We start from the raw sequence: 16,477 nt of genomic DNA, 5'->3' as shown, positions 1-16,477 counted from the left end.
GACACACTCTTGCAGACCCCTGGAAATGATGGCAGGTTCCTGGACACCCTCCAAAAGAAAGTGTCAGCTCCAAATAGGAAAGTATTTTCAATTAATATAAAGCAGCAGAAATAACAAACCATCATCCAGCCAGTGCGTACAGCAATAAAATTCACAGATCGATGGAAATCTAATGATTGCCTGAAAATGCTGGAACTGCCCACACATGTTTGCTTCAGGGTCAGTTTCAAAACTTTAAGAGTTGGAGCAAGAGGAAAATCAGTGTGTTGATGGAATGAGAATATGGAATTTTAATTTGTGTGACATAATGCATGAATGACAGGCTAATGCTTTTCTCATGTGGTAACACATTTTCATGCAAGCTAATGGTGCAATTTTGGCAAGCAGGAAAGACATCTGTGGTAAATATTTTGTTTAAGTAGAGTGCATTTAAGTAGATTGAAGAAGCATGGTGTTTATACGGTCTTGGTTACCCAAGTGTTAAATTGACTGGTTTTGGTTAACTAGTTTATCACTGCTTCTATTGTGCATACCAATTTAGCACTGATTAGTGCTGAGTCATGGATAGTTTTGTTGTCTGTTCCAAGAACTGCATAAAAGCCAGTCAAACACATTTTGAGACTCTGCATAGCTGTTACGCAGGAGAAATGTTTGTCCTGTTTGATGGGTAAGAATATTATTAAGTGAACACTAGTTGCCCATAATGTGAGTAAGCACGTTGCAGAAATTACACTCCATTGGTCTTTTTTGAGTTACATTTCTTACTTTTATTGATGAAGTATTGGGGAAAGGCTGGAAATAAAAGCCTCTGGACATCAACACAGCAATTTGAGGCTTGTTCAGACAGAATACTAGTTTACTGGGCTGGGTTTAAATCCACTTTCCACAACTGAAACAGTATGGTGTTGCTCCCTACTGTTACTTGGAAAAGTATACTGTCTTAGAAATTGCATAACGCATTTTGTCTGCTTGAGGCTACCACATGTACCTGTACCAGCAGAGGGAGTCTGGATAAAAAAGGATTAAAGGCATTCATCTTTTAATAGCATATGCAGTTCTGATTCTGAATACCTCTCAATGAATATGTTATAGTTTCCAGCTAAGAACATAAATGCAGACCTGGAATTTGTGGTCCATCTATTTGTTCACACCCTTCAGTTAATTGGACAATAACAACTAATGCTTAATCTATGGAATAAAAATTGGTAGATTGCAACAACGTGAGGAGTTCAAATGTTTGGTGTAGGCTGTGCAGGAGAAACTATTACACTTGTTTCCCTGGACTGAGGACAAAATAGCTGCAAATGAAATGTCAATGCAGGATATTATCAAAATTTTGTGGGAAGGACAAAAGGCATATACATTAGGATGAAAAGCAGACGTTCATCTAAAATCTTTGAAACCTGACAAAGATTTCTTCGCACTAATATGGCTTCACCATACCTTTGCTTTTAATGTTCTTCACCCCCCCTTTACTAAAGAACACTGATTATGCTGAAATACAGTTTCACAAGCATTGGCTGGTATCCTGTTTGAATGGTATTCTACATTGTGCACCAGACACTGAGCCCTAGGATGTTTGATTTGCCAAGAATGATAGAATGACTATTTGTACGTGCATCCTCATGTATGTCAATCAACTGGCATTTCCAGTGGAAGAATGTGGAAATCAACATCAGCCAGTAATGTTTTCCCATTTTTCTATCAGAGTGTTGACAAATTATTTGAGTCCAAGGTTGGGCTTGGGGATGGAAGCAACCAGTTTGCAAAACAAAATGCCTGTGTCACATGGGGTATGCTGGCAAAACCAGCATTTATTGCCTGTTTCTAGTTGTCCTTGAGAAAGCAGCAATGAGTGACTTTCCCTCAAGGATATTAGCAATGAAATGAGGTAAGATAGTCCTCTCACCATCAGTGATAACTTTCATAGGAATACAGACTTTATTTAATTAATTGCAATTCCTCAACTACCATTGAGGGGATTTGAACTCATTTCACTTGACCATTAATATAGACCTCTGGAATTCTTGTGCAATTGAACAAGTGGCATGCAACACCCATTAATAGTCAGGATGTCCCCTTAGAGCTTTTTGTTTATGTGGATTGCTGGCCAGAGCACACTGGATTGAGAACCATTCTATTTTTCTCGTACGTTGTCCCGGATGAGATCATGACTACCATTTATCGATAAAAGACTGCAGACAGTTACAGAACAGAGAGATTTGGGAACTCTCATCCAGGAATCGCAAGAACTAGCGCTCAAGTTTAGCAGGTAATAGGGAAGGCAAATTTCAAAGGAATAGAATATGAAAGTGGAGAGGCTTTGTTAAAACTATACAAAGCAGTAGTCAGACCGTAGCTGGAATACTGTGAACAGTTTTGGTCACCTTAACTAAGGAAAGATATACTAACATTGGAGGCAGTCAGAGAAGTTTCACTAGGTGGATACTGCGTATGGAGGGATTTTCTTATGAGGAGATGTTGAATAGGTTGGGCCTGCACTCATTAGCGTCTGGGGGAATGAGAGGAAACTTTATCAAAACACACAAGGTTCTGAGCAGACTTGACAGGATAGATGCAGAGTTGTTTCCCCTTGTGGAATGCTGTAGAGCCAAAGGGTATAATTTCAAAATAAGGGGTTACACATTTAAACCAGGGATGAGAAGGAATTTCTTCTCTCAGAGGGTAGGGAATCTGTGGATTCTTCACTGCAAAAGACTGTTGAGGCTGGGTCATTATTATATTCAAGGCTGAGATAGATTGATTTTTAATCACATAAGGATTCAAGGGTTATGGGGAAAAGGCAGGAAAGTGAGGTTTGGAATCATTGGATCAGCCATCATCTCATTGAATGGTGGAGCAGATTTGATGGGCTGAATGGCCTATTTCTGTACTATGGTCCTTGCTCAATTGAACAGAGTTAAATTTAAAGAGGATAAATGCAGTCAAAGTTGTCAGGAAGAACAATTCTATTTGTGTACAGAAAGCGATCACAATCTTTTCCCTATGGTAGGGGAATTCAAAACTAGAGGGCATATTTTTAAGGTGAGGGGTAGAAGATTAAAAAGAGACTTGTGGGCAACTTTTCCACACAGAGTGTGGTTTGTATATGGAATGAGCTGCCAGAGGAAGTGGTTGATGCAGGTACAGTTACAACATTTAAAAGACATTTGGACAGGTACATAAAAGGAAAGCTTTAGAGGGATAGCTTTAGGCCAAACACAGGCAAGTGGGGCTAATTTAGTTTGGGAAACTTGGTTGGCATGGATGAGTTGTACTGAAGGGTCTATTTCCATGCTGTATGACTCTATAATAACGAGTATAAAGTTCAACTAACTTGCTCACTTGATATTAGTTGAGAGGTAAATATTGGCCACAAGAACAGTGAGAGCTCCCCTGCTTTTCTTCGAAGAAGAGTCATGGGACCTTGCAAGTTGATTGTGGCTTCAGTTTATTATCTCCTCTGAAAGGCAGCCTACCTGAGAGTGCAGCTCACCCTCTGAACTGCATTGCCAGAGTAGACTATATATCCCAGGCTCTCGACTGCTGCTCAAACCCATGGTCAGAGTCACAAGTGTCTCCAAAGCTGTCACCAGATGGTAGCAATTTCTTCGTGTGCTTAGGCGATATTCTCACACTTGGTTGTATCTTGTAGATTCTCCCAGTGACAGAAAATAAAATTTCCTCATCAGATATGTTAGCTGTGAGGTATGGCACAGAGTGATTTAGAATTTGGTTTGGTCTGGTGATTATGTGCTTTGATGAATTGGCTGGTGTCTTAGTATAAGCTGAGTATGAAATGAACAGATATAGAAATAAACCAGAATTTACTGTAATCAAACTGTCTTGTGTTAAGAAGATGCTGACAGGGGCACATCCATGTAAGATTATCAAAGTAACAAATCAGCTACAATGAGATGAAGATGGAGTTTAATTTATTTAACTGTGAGGTACTGCATTTTGGAAAGGCATATCAGGGCAGATATGTGCACTCAATGGTAAGGTCATGGGGAGTGTTGCTGAGCAAAGAGACCTTGAAGTTCAGGTTCATAGTTCCTTGAAAGTGGTGTTGCAGGTAGATAGGATAGTGAAGAAGGCATTTGGTATGCTTTCCTTTATTGATCGGAGTATTGAATATAAGAGTTGGGAGGTCATGTTGCAGCTGTACAGGGCATTAGTTAGGCCACTTTTGGAATACTGCATTCAGTTCTGGTCTCCCTGTTATTGGAAGGATGTTGTGATATTTGAAAGGGTTCAGAAAAGATTTACAAGTTGCCAGGGTTACAGGGTTTGAGCTATAGGGAGAGGCTGAATAGGCTGGGGCTATTTTCCGTGGAGCGTCAGAGGATGAGGGGTGACTTTACAGAGGTTTACAAAATCATGAGGGGCAAGGATATGGTTACTAGCCAAAGTCTTTTCCCCAGGGTAGGGGAGTCCAAAGCTAGAGGGCATAGATTTGAGGTGTGAGGGGAAAGATTTAAAGGGGACCTAAGGGGCAACTTTTTCATACAAAGGGTGGTGCGCATATAGAATGAGCTGTCAGAGCAAGTGGTCGAGGCTGGTACAATTACAACATTTAAAAGGCATCTGGATGGGTACATGAATAGGAACTGTTTAGAGGGATATGGGCCATATGCTGGCAAATGGGAATGGATTAAATTAAATTATGATATCTGATTGGCACAGATGAGTTGGACCGAAGGGTCTGTTTCCATGCTGTGCATCCCTATGAGTCTAAGAAATGAAAGGGAGAGGCAGCTGCAGTCTGCATAAAGAACACACCATGTCTGATAAAGGATTATAGCAGAAGAAGATAAAAGTGCAAGATCGGGGATCCCTTTTGCACATTCTCCCCCTCCAAAGCTCGGCTGTTTCAAGATTTCGATCATTGAGGACAAACCCCGCCAAACCAGTGCAACATTCACACAGCATTGTCAATTAATGCCTTCAATCCTTTGGAAACCAGACACTGGTTGTAAATGAATGCTTCTACACATGTAATTAGTTTGGTGTGCTGTGAGTTACAGCACTTGCTTCGCTGAAAGATCCCAAGTTGAATTGTACATAATGAGAGCCTATTTTGGGAGGTAGCAACGTACATTTCCAGTAAGAAGGAAGAGGTGGGCAGTATTTTATACCGTTCAAAAGCTTGTTGCTTGTCTTTGAAGTTAGCTGATTGATTTGCCTGCCCCTCAATTCAAATTGACAGACTCTTAATTGTTCCAGGCAGTGTGTCTACAGCTGAGTAGGTCAGCTCAATTGAAATACCCCAATCTGGCAAACTGCACAGAACACTGGAGATAGGCGTATGATAAGTTACATATTAACCTAATCCAGCTGTGCTTCCTGGAAAGAGGAGCAATGCATTCAATTAACCAATCCAGATGGATGGAAAACTCCAGCAACCAAACAGGATAGAACAAATAATGACAGCATTTGAGAAGCTGTGAATATGAGGTAATAATCACTTTCTTGGGAAGAAAGCATTTTATAACTATGAGTGCCAGGCAAAGTTCCAATTCTGTGGTGAGCTGAATTGGATTATCTTCGAATAAATCACTAAATGTCCGTATTTGGACACTTCAGATCTAATTAAACATGTCCTTTTAAAATAAAGCTCTGTGTTTGCATATCATCCCTTCCTGTGGCCCAATATTTTGACAGGTGCCATAAAGCTGGCTGTTATTCAAGGCTGAAAGTTGCCATTTTCATATGAAATGAAGAAGAAAAAAATACTATTGACTGATGTCTGGATCAAGCAATTTAAAGGTTTCTGCACCTGTTTCTCAGGGGCAAAATGGCTGCTAAGAGTCCAACATGGAGGATGAGGCCCTCATCAACGAAGGCAGGAAATTAAGTCATAGCGTCATAGAGATGTACAGCAAGGAAACAGACCCTTCGGTTCAACTGGTCCATGCCAACTAGATATCCAACATTAATCTAGTGTCCCATTTGCCAGCATTTCGCCCATATCCCTCTAAACCCTTCCTATTCATATTCGCATCCCGATGCCCTTAAATGTTGTCATTGTACCACCATTCACCACTTCCTCTGGCAGCTCATTCCATACACACACCTACTTTCGTGTGAAAACATTGCCCCTTAGGTCCCTTTTATACTTTTCCCCTCTCACCTTAAAACTATGGCCTCTAGTTTTGGACCCCCTCCCCACCCTGGGGAAAAGATCTTGCCTATTTACCCTATCCATGCCCTTCATGATTTTATAAACCTCTGTAAAGTCACCCCTCATCGTCCGTGCTCCAGGGATAATAGCCCCAGTCTATTCAGCCTCTTCCTATAGCTCAAACCCTCCAACCTTGGCAACATCCTTGTAAATCTTTTCTGAACCATTTCAAGCTTCACAACCTATAGCAGGGAGACCAGAGTTGCATGCAATACTCCAAAAGTGGCTGAACCAATGTTCTGTACAGCCACAACATGACCTCCCAACTCCTATATTCAATGCACTGACCAATAAAGGCAAGTGTACCAAATGCTTTCTTCACTATCCTATCTACCTCTGACTCCACTTTCAAGGAACTGTGAACCCGCACTCCGTGTTCAGAGTCAATGCTATAAACGTAATGTATATCTTCCAAAACCTAACAGCCCCTTAAAGAGACTTCTAGAGTCTGCTGTCAATAAGGTCTCTTTCTAAAAATTAACTTTTAATTCACTCAAATATAGAGCTGGGTGGTGCAAAAGACATTGAATTCTTTTAAAGAACAAGGGGCTCGAATTTTGCACAGGTGAAGGAACTGCATCTTCGCAAAAATGGCATCAGAGATCCATGTCTGGAAATCATGGCCCACAGCAGAGTATTTATTTCTTGGAAGGTGTGGGCGTGGATTTTTCATGGCAGTTGTCAACCTGAAGTTTCCTCCAGTCTGATTTTCGCTAGTACGGTGTCCAATACCTGGTTTTTGCACTTTGGATGCAGCAGGGGAAGATCTAAACTTACTCGAGTTCTTTGGAATGGAATCCTTTTGGATATCCTACTGGGACAGATTTGGGAGAGGTCAAGATGATCTTTGAGAGAGCTAAATGCCTCCTGGGATAGTTAAAGCAGCTATGAATGTGCAAAGAAAATGCATTGGAACATTCAATCTCATTGGAACTCCATCGTTTTAAAAACTAAAACTGCTAGTGATTTCACTCTGTCTGTTGACAGAGGCCTGAATGTTATCATTTCAGGATTAGTGCTGCATGATTGATCACACAATCTATGATTATCAAAGTAGAGTGCCTGTCAGTTCACCATTTAAAGTCCTTTAAAGGAGTTTTAAGTGGGTGCTATAAATACAAATGGTTGTTTTTAGAAATAATTAATAGAAATTAAGCTGGTTGAGTGGTTTATACTAACAATAGAAGTGCCCTTTTTAAAATATAATGAATTCATCAACAAGCACTTGAGAAGTTTATATAATCGCAGCATGAGTTCTGAGACCTGACCATACTCAATACTGAGTGAGTTTCCATGGATGGACAAGGGCAAGACTTAGTTGTTGGAAACCATGTGTTGACAATAAGTTGACATTGGGTCTATAAAGGGCCATGGATGTGGGTAGGGGGGCATAGGTTGGCATGGGGGCTTTAAGGGATGTGAGTTGGTAGGTGGGACATGGGTTTAGATGGGTGACAAATGGGGAGCGTGTGGGGAGGTGAGGGGTGAGGGCTGGAGGGCTGTATCTTTTCTACTTCTTTCTCACGACTGTACTGAAGCATCCGAGTACCGAGACTGGCCTTGTACCCAGACCACCTTCCACAGCAAAGACCCTCCAAAGCTTTACCAAGGGCAATGGCCACAGCTACGGCCCACCCCCCCCAAAAAAACAAAAGAATGAAAACCCAGTGTCCGCGGCACTCTTTCCCAGATCATGTTTGAGGAGCCAGGAGTGAAAAAATTCAGCGATGGAAGTCTGATTTGGGGATATTTACATGGGAGAAGCAATTGGTGCCAATTAAGGGCTTCAACCTAATGCTACTTGTATTAATCCAGCAGCGTACGGTGGGGTTTGATGTATAAGGAGGATGGTATGCAAATCCATGTCTGGTTTTTTACCATCTCTTGGTTGAAAAGAGGGTGGGGGATTGGGTTCCTTATTCAAAGGCACTTGGTACCTGAACATGGGATATAGTATCTGTGGGTAAGGGTGGAGTTGGCAGCTGAGGAGAGCTCATCCCTCCCTCCTGTTGCTTCCAACACCTACAATTGGTGAATCTCAACCTTCACTGTTCATGTGTTAGTGCAAAGAAATATTTTTAAGCATCTCTTCAAAGTAGGGCCATCATACATTTGAGCAACTCATGGAGAAAGTTAGTGAAGACTTGTACTTGTTTCAACCAATACGGTGAAATGTCACAAGACATTTCAAAGGGGCAATTATCAAACATGTGTCCCTCCGAGCCATGTAAATAGATGTTAAGATAGACAACTGAAAGCTTGTTTAAAGACATAGCCTGTAAGGAGTATCTTAAAGCAAGAGACAGTGGGAGAGATAAAGAGGTGTTGCTCAGATCTTTGAGTATCAGAGTTGGGATGTTATTTTGAGATTGTACAGTACGTTAGTGAGGCTTCTTCTAGAGTACTCTGTCCAGTTCTGGTCTCCCTGTTATAGGAAGGATATTATTAAACTGGAGAAAGTTCAGAAGAGATTTACCAGGATGTTGCTGGAAATGGAATGTTTGAGTTATAGGGAGAGGCTGAATAGGCTGGGACTTTTCTCACTGGAGCGTTGGAGGATGAGAGGTGACCTTATAGAGGTTTGTAAAATCACGAGGGGTGTAGAAAGGGTGAATGGCACGTATCTTTCCCCTATGTTGGGGATTTCAAGACTAGGGGGCATATTTTTAAGGTGAGAGGAGGAAGATTTTAAAAAGCCATGAGGAGCAATTTTTTTGCACAGAGAGTGGTTCTTGTGTGGAATGAACTTTCTGAAGAAATGTTGGGTGCAGGTACATTTACAACATTTAAAAGACATTTGGATAAGTTCATGAATAAGAAATGTTTGGAGGGACACGGGCCAAGTGCAGACAGGTGGGACTAGTTTAGTTTGGGATTATGGTCAGCATGGACTGGTTGGACCCAAGGGTCTGTTTCCGTGCTGTACGACTCTATGACTCGAGGCGGAGAGATTTGCAGGGAAAATTCCAAAATTTACAGCCAGAAAGTTGAAGGAAGGCTGCCCACATTGGAATGAAATAAATTGGAGAATGCAGTAGAGGCTAGAATTGGAGTTACCAATTGTAACAGCAGATGTGTGCTTACAAGAATCCAGGTACATAATGCTTCACAAAGTTGTCATTCCAACTTGAAGAGCTTTGTGAAGATAGTGAACCAAATTTCCATGATTGAATCTGTAGCTGCAATAGAATTGAATAAAGTCTCTTAATGGTGAAAGTGCAACCTGTCACGTATTGGGTATGAACACTTAACAATAGAAGTTCCACCAACGTCCACCACACACATACACCTTCCTTATTCCCCCACCCCCTACAATAATAGTCCACTGCTGCAAAACACTGTTGAATCCCAAGAAATAAGGTATGAGAAGTGATTAGAGCAATTTGATTTCAAACATATACATGAATGCTGGAATTTGATTTGAGACAATTTGCATAGACGTCTGATTAATTTGCTATAATCAAAGGTTTGCTTACATTTATACTTATATCACTGTTCATTGGCAGATTTCTTAAAAGTCTTTCCAAATTCATATACCCTCTCTCTTATATTGTCTCCAAACAATACCTGGTTTATTGTTGCTCCTATGTTATAATGCTTTCTCAGAAGGTAGGCTTTCACCCGTGATTCTATGTGCCACCTGGTCCCTTCCCTGTGGGGGCATCACAGTCTAATCTAAATGGCAGATTTATAGGCATCAGCTCTAGTGCAAATACTGAGCAATGCACCCCACTCCTACACCCTTGAAGCCTGAGATACTGAAGTCAGTTTTAGCAATTGCATTACTCCCCTAACTGATTCTATCGATCCAGTGCAGTGTGGAATCAAAGACCATTTTCTGCTTGTTATATTTGGTCCAATGCATTGCTCAACTGACCTAATTCAGATGAGACTGATATTCGCACATCTTAAAATCTCTACCATCACCAAAACTAACATGTATTAATACAGTGCATTTAACTGAGTGGAGCATTGCTAGGCACTTCATTGGAGCGTTACAGCAGAAGGTATGACATTGAGCTACAACAAGGCAACATTAGTTGGATGACCAAAAGGATAATCAAAGAGTGATTGAGTCATAGAGATGTACAGCATGGGAACAGACCCTTCGTTCTAAATCGTCCATGCTAACCAGATATCTTAAATTAATCTAGTCCCATTTGCCAGCATTTGGCCCATATCCCTCAAAAACCTTCTTATTCATGTACCCATCCAGATAACTTTTAAATATTGTAATTGTACCCACCAACAGCACTTCCTCTGGCAACTCATTTCATACGTGCACTTCCCTCTGTGTGAAAAGGTTGCCCCTTATGTCCCTTTTAAATCTTTCCCCTCTCATCTTAAACTGATGCCCTCTAGTTTTCGACTCCAGGGAAAAGACTAAGAGTGTCTAAAAGGAGAAAGGTAAGGTTGAAAGTTGGAATGATATAGGGAGGGTATTCCAGAGTTTGGGACCTATCAACTGATGGCACAGCCATTAATGGTGGAACAATTAACATTAGAGGGCACAAGAGGCTAGAATTACAGTAGCTCAGATATCTCAGAGGAGAGAACAGTAATGGGGAGGAGGGAGGCCACAGAGACATTTGAAAATAAGGTTGATAATTTTGAAGCCAAGATGTTACTTCACCAGGAGCCAATGTAGCTGAGGAAGCACAAGGATGATAGAGAAGGAAACTTGGTACAAGTTAAGACACAGACAGCAGAGCTTTGGATCATCAAGTCTAAAACCTCCAGCCCTAAGACTGGAATTACACAATTGTATAAGGTGAAGGTCCATTAGTTTGCCTCCTCCCACCCAGTTGGAGCATGATGCAATAAAAATGGAGCTGTGGGGTACAAAGCAAATTAAAAATCTTAATTTTTACTTTCTTTCCTCATTTCTCAATCTGCAGCACCAACTTCCCATTTTGCTGCGTCAGTGAAAGGTTTGGATTTGACTATGTATATAGTCAAGTTTGAATTTACACGTTTCAATTTTTTTTAATCCAAGAAATCTGGGAAAGTGACCAGTTTTAAAAATAAAATCTGATATGATTCAGTAAATTTACAGTAATTTGGTCTTGGGATTCAGATGATGAAATACTCGGAATTCAGTCTTGTGGTTTATGATACCATCTGTGCCTTTTTCAGTTGAATGCTGCCTTGTAATTCAGTGAGAGGTCTATTGACCTGCCTGTGATTTGCCTTATAGCATCATTCCACACCACTATCTGTTTACCGTGAGTGTAATTTTAGCTCCATTTTTAACTATCATTAACATCTTTTTCTTTATGTTACATTGAGATCATTGTACAGATAGAAGGACTGGTTAGGAAAAGAACTAATTTAATCTGCGGCCCAAGCAGATTTCTGTATATGATTTTGACCTTGGCTGCCATAGTTTGTGATGTGATTTAAATTTTGAATTAGAATGGCAGATTTATTCCTTTCATTCCTATATAATTACGTAAAGTAGGTATATTCTTATAACAGAATAAATGGATTAACAAATAGCCATGATAAAGAAGATATATCTTTAAAATGCACAAAATATGATATACTACCATTGCTCACCATTACTTTCCTTCCTTCCTAATAAACTTGTCTATAAGCTCCCTTGAGTTTTTAATGGTTCATTTAACTTTTATTTCATCCTTGCTACTGGCCTGTAGCAGCGACTGAGTGAACCAAGTTTTGAACAGAAGAAACAAATGTTTTCACTGAACGTAAAACATGAGGGGTGTAGTCTTAAGATAAGGGGGGCAATCATTTCAGACTGGGCTGAGGCAAAATTACTTCACTTGAAAGGTTTTGAATCTTTCAAATTCGTTATTCAGAACGTAGTTATAGCTGGGCCAGACAGGTTTTTGGCCTCTAAGGGACATGGGGAGCAAGCAGATTGGTGGAATTGAAGATTGAGATAAGCTCTGACAGTTTTAAATATTGGAGCAGGTCTGACGGGCATATTGTCTACTCCTACTCTTACTTCTTGTGCTCTTATGACAGCACAGTCCTTCCCATTTTTCTACCCTGTCCTTTATTTTCCCAAGCTCTGTACGTTGCTTATGAACTGATAAATCTCCAACTTAGATGTAGATATAAATCACCAACATAGACATTGAGAAGGTTCTTTTCAGCAGTGGGGGATACTCAGACTAAGGGACATAATGATAGAACAAGGGAACACTCTTTTAAAACTGAGATACAAAGTAATTTCTTCTCTCAGAGGTTAGGGAATTCTACGCCCCAGAGAGTTGTAGATCGATCACTGAAAGAACTGAAGGAGGAGCCAGATAGATTTTTGAAATATTGAGGAGTTGAGGGCTATGAGGAGATGGCAGGAAAGAAGAATTGGTGCTTGGGGCAGATCAGCTACAATCTTATTGAATGTTGAGGCAGGTTTGAGGGGCTGAATGGCCCACTCCTGCTCCAATTTCTTAAATTCTTCTGTAACTTCATTCAGTTATGAAGATAGATCATTAACCTGAAACACTAACCCTGTTTCTCTCTCCACGTAACGTGCCTAACTTTCTGATTGTTTTCATTCAGAATTCTGCTTTCATTTCAGATTTCCAGCATCTACAGCATTCTACTTTTACCTTGTGTAAGAAGGTCTTCTCATTTCATTGAGCAGAGAAGCAGCTGGTAATAATAAGGTAAACAGTCTAAGAGAGGAGTGGTCTGCACTAGATTAATACTGCAAAGAATTATTTAATACTGAAACCTACTTTTAGAAGTTTGCAGCAATATTAAGGGACAGTAAGACAGATCTTGACTCATTCATTAACAGGGTGTGGGCATTTCTGGCTATGCCAATATTTATTGCTCATCCCTAATTTCCCAGAGGGCAGTTGAGAGTCAAACACATTGCTGTGGGTCTGCAGTCACATGTAGGTCAGACCAGGTAAGAATGGCAGTTTCCATTCCTAAAGGACCTCAGTGAACCAGGTTTGGTTAATAATATCTTTTAGGGGAGGAAACTAATGTTTCTTACATTTGTTTTATACCATCTGCAATACACTTGGTGAGGTCTATTCTGGAGTACTGTGTCCTGGCTTCCCTGTTATAGGAAGGATATTATTAAGCTGGAGAGGGCTCAGAAGAGATTTACCAGGATGTTGCTGGGTACGGAAGGTTTGAGTTATAAGGAGAGGCTGGATAGGCTGGGACTTTTTTCACTGGAGTGTACGAGGTTGAGAGGTATATAGATAAGGTTAATGATAGGTGTACTTTCCCTAGGATGGGGATTTTCAAGACCAGGGGATGCATTTTTAAGGTGAAAGGAGAGAGATTTAGAGAAGATATGAGTATCAACTTTTTTACACAGAAGGTGGTTCGCATGTACAATGAACTTCCTGAAGTAGTGGTGGATGCAGCTACAATTCCAACCTTTAAAAGGCATTTGGGTAAGTTCATGAGTAGGAAAGGTTTGGAGGGATATTGGCCAGGAGTAGGTGGATGGGACTAGTTTGGTTTGGGATTATGTTTGGCATGGACTGGTTGGATCAAAGGGTCTATTTCCACGCTGTATGACTTCGTGACAAGGTCTGGGGTGGAACTGAGAAGGGAGATTGCAAACTAGTATCAGAACCCCCCAGATTTTTCTTCTAGCTAAAGGTCAAGATGCACTTGTTCTTTAATTGTTGTCTCTTTTTAGCTCTGGTCTCTGGTCAGCGAAGACAGAGTTCAATCCAGCAATATTTACAAGAAAGAAGTTACACTCTATATTTTAGAATATCCCCTTCTACATCGTCAAGAAATCCAAAGTATTTCACAGCTTGTCCAGTACTTAAGAAGTGCAGTAATTTTAATAACATGTTACTCAATCTGTGCACAGCCAGAAGCCACATACAGCAATCTAATGATGACCCTGACAGCCTGTTTTATTGGGTTTGAGTGAGGGGCACATGGACAGAATTCTCTAATACTTTGTTTCTATTGTGATGTTTTAAGATGTCGCCTTGGAGAAGGAAGAGAGGGTGTCAGTTGAATGGTTTACGTGAGAGGACTGTGTGGAACATTGCAGGTTGATGGCTGACTGGTTACGGTGACAAGTCTAGTGGGATTTGTAGGACAGTTACCCTGGCTTTCATTCAAGACTTAGAGACATCCAACGGACAATTGAGTTTCTTTTCAGATGTGACCCACACAAATGGATAAGGATCAAGGATAAGGAATTGAAACTGTAAATGTGCAATTGGAAGCTCTTAAATGGGCAAGATACCCACCAGACAGAAGGAGGGCATCCCAACCAACAGCTTCCTGGTTGGTGTGGAGATACTTAGTTACCTGGCTTTGTCATTGCTGTCTGAGACAAACAACGTTTGTGCAGTTCTTTTCCCATTTGGTTCAGTGTCAGGTTTTTGTGGTTGGTTTGGGTTCTGTATGTAATATAGACAGCCAGCAAGCAAATGTTTTGCTGTCTCGAAACAGCATGAAATTTCCAACATTGGCAGAATTGTGAAATGAATGGGCTTGGTCATCTTACAGGCATATCTGAACAAGGTATCAGACAGGACTTTAGTGCAAAAGAACAGCTCGGGGGCTACCCTACTAAACTGCTTGCTGCACAGTCTTGTTCAGGAGCAATATGGGTGTATGGAATACTTGTCCCATAATCCGAACTCCAACTTATTGCCTGGAATGTTCATGATGTGCGCTTTCTGTGCTGCTTATGCACAGAGCAGGCAAAGCAAGGAGATGTATGTCTGCAGTCCAATGAACTCCAATGAAATGGAAAAGTCTTGATACTTCCTCCTCCAGGTTTTTCTGATATATAAAAAAAACTGATGCCAGTCAGACTTCAGCAACACAAGGTTTGTAGGATACCTAGCCTCTGAAGCTAACCAGACAAGAAGGAAGGAGCATTACTCTGCTGTCTGAGCTAAGGCAACTAAATGTGAATCGAGGAAACAAGTCTTTTCAAATGAAGTGACGGGAGAATTTGCCACATAATGCTCCTGAAGGCTTAAAGTGCAAAATCAGTTTGACAGAGGAAGACAGTGGGGTTCATTTATTCCAGGAATTTATTGTGTTCAAGTTAAATGGACTCCACTATTTTGGGTTTGTCATTTACTATGTTCAGAATTATAAATGGGAACGGAATCATTCAGCTTTGCTGTTAGTTTTGACTGCAAACAAAATTGAAATGTCAGAGTTCCTGCAGCCAAGTTATTAGGGTTTAAATTATAACCACCCCTGTAAATAACTTATGCAATACATGTGGCCTTTAGGAAAGTGGCTTTATGGGTTGCAGGAGCAACCACAAGAACTATATTTTTGTGATGAACTCATGCCATATGATGGGCCAAGTGGTTGTCAAAGTGCGTAATAGAAAATAACACCAACCTCAACCACATCGTGAGTATGGTGTCATGAAGCACGTTTCACCACACAGTCACACAAAGGATAAAAGTTCAGAATACGAAGCAGAATTGAATCACAAATGTTGCCTCCATCCATTTGGTGAGACATATCTTCCAGGCCTATACAGCCCGTAAATCAATATCATATTTTGCTTTAATCTCAAAACCAAAGTTGTGAAGGTAATGTTGACATTGAGTGTTATTTTAAAAGGATGATACAAAATCAGCCATCCATTCTACATTGTTCATTAAAGTCCGTTAGGCAGAAGATACTGAAGAATGAACACACACACCAAAAGGCTCAAGAACAGCTTCTTCCCTGCCGTTATTAGACTGCTGAAAGGATCTCTCTAACTTCAAATAATGTTAATCTTATTAATGTTGATCTTGCTTTGCACTGCACTCCTGTGTAGTGTAACCTGTATGCATGGCCCTGTCTAAGCACCCTATGTCCTTATTTATGTCCTTGTGTCCTTCTGTATGCCCTTGTGTCCTTCTGTATGCCCTTGTTTGCTATGATCTGCCTGTACTGCTCGCAAAACAAAGCTTTTCACTGTACTTAGGTACATGTGAGTACAATAAATCAAATCAAATCAAATTGAATCAATGCCCCATAATAACCCTACCTCTTGGGTTTGGCATTTGTAGCATTCAGGAGCAATATGTTCCAAGTTCTCATAACCCTTTCTGTTCATAAGATCTTGCTGGCTTCTTTTTCATTGCTGATTCTAAGAATAGGTTCCTTGTTTTGGATTCCCTTACTGGCATTCATTATTCGGTCAGAGACAGTAGGAACTGCAGATGCTGGAGAATCTGAGATAACAAGGTGTAGAGCTGGATGAACACAGCAGGCCAAGCAGCATCAGAGGAGCAGGAAGGCTAATGTTGTTTCTGAAGTTTCTGATGAAGGGTCTAGGCCCGAAACATCAGCTTTCCTGCTCCT

Source organism: Rhincodon typus, chromosome 9 (assembly GCF_021869965.1).
Source record: "Rhincodon typus isolate 14 chromosome 9, sRhiTyp1.1, whole genome shotgun sequence".
Classification (NCBI taxonomy): domain Eukaryota; kingdom Metazoa; phylum Chordata; class Chondrichthyes; order Orectolobiformes; family Rhincodontidae; genus Rhincodon; species Rhincodon typus.
This window is presented reverse-complemented; position numbering follows the sequence as displayed.